Consider the following 383-nt stretch of genomic DNA (forward strand, 5'->3'; position numbering starts at 1 on the left):
TCCCCCAAGCGCGCTCTCTCTCTCTCTCTCTCTCTTGTTCTCTCTCTCGCTCGCACCTCCTTGCTTTTGGGGCTCACGAATCATGCCAGATGCAGAGGTGGCCAGGAGGGTAAGAGAGAGAGAGGAAAGCGGGGGGAAGGGGGGGGGGGGGACAAGGAAATTGTTGGTTTATGTTTATGGGGTGTGGCTCCATGTGTGCCGCCCTGACGTAACGGCCAATCTCGCCGGCTCCATTCCGCACAGATATATAGATTCGGCGTTTATAGTTTTCGCGCCTGTTTCTCCGCTCTCGGTAACAGTGAGCTCTTTCCATTTATGTACAGAGAGACGAGCCCAGTGATTTTCGGTCCTCTCTCACTCTGACCTTCCCGATCCCCAGAGAA

Source organism: Frankliniella occidentalis, unplaced genomic scaffold (genome assembly GCF_000697945.3).
Source record: "Frankliniella occidentalis isolate FOCC.00 unplaced genomic scaffold, Focc_3.1 Scaffold45, whole genome shotgun sequence".
Taxonomy (NCBI): Eukaryota; Metazoa; Arthropoda; class Insecta; order Thysanoptera; family Thripidae; genus Frankliniella; species Frankliniella occidentalis.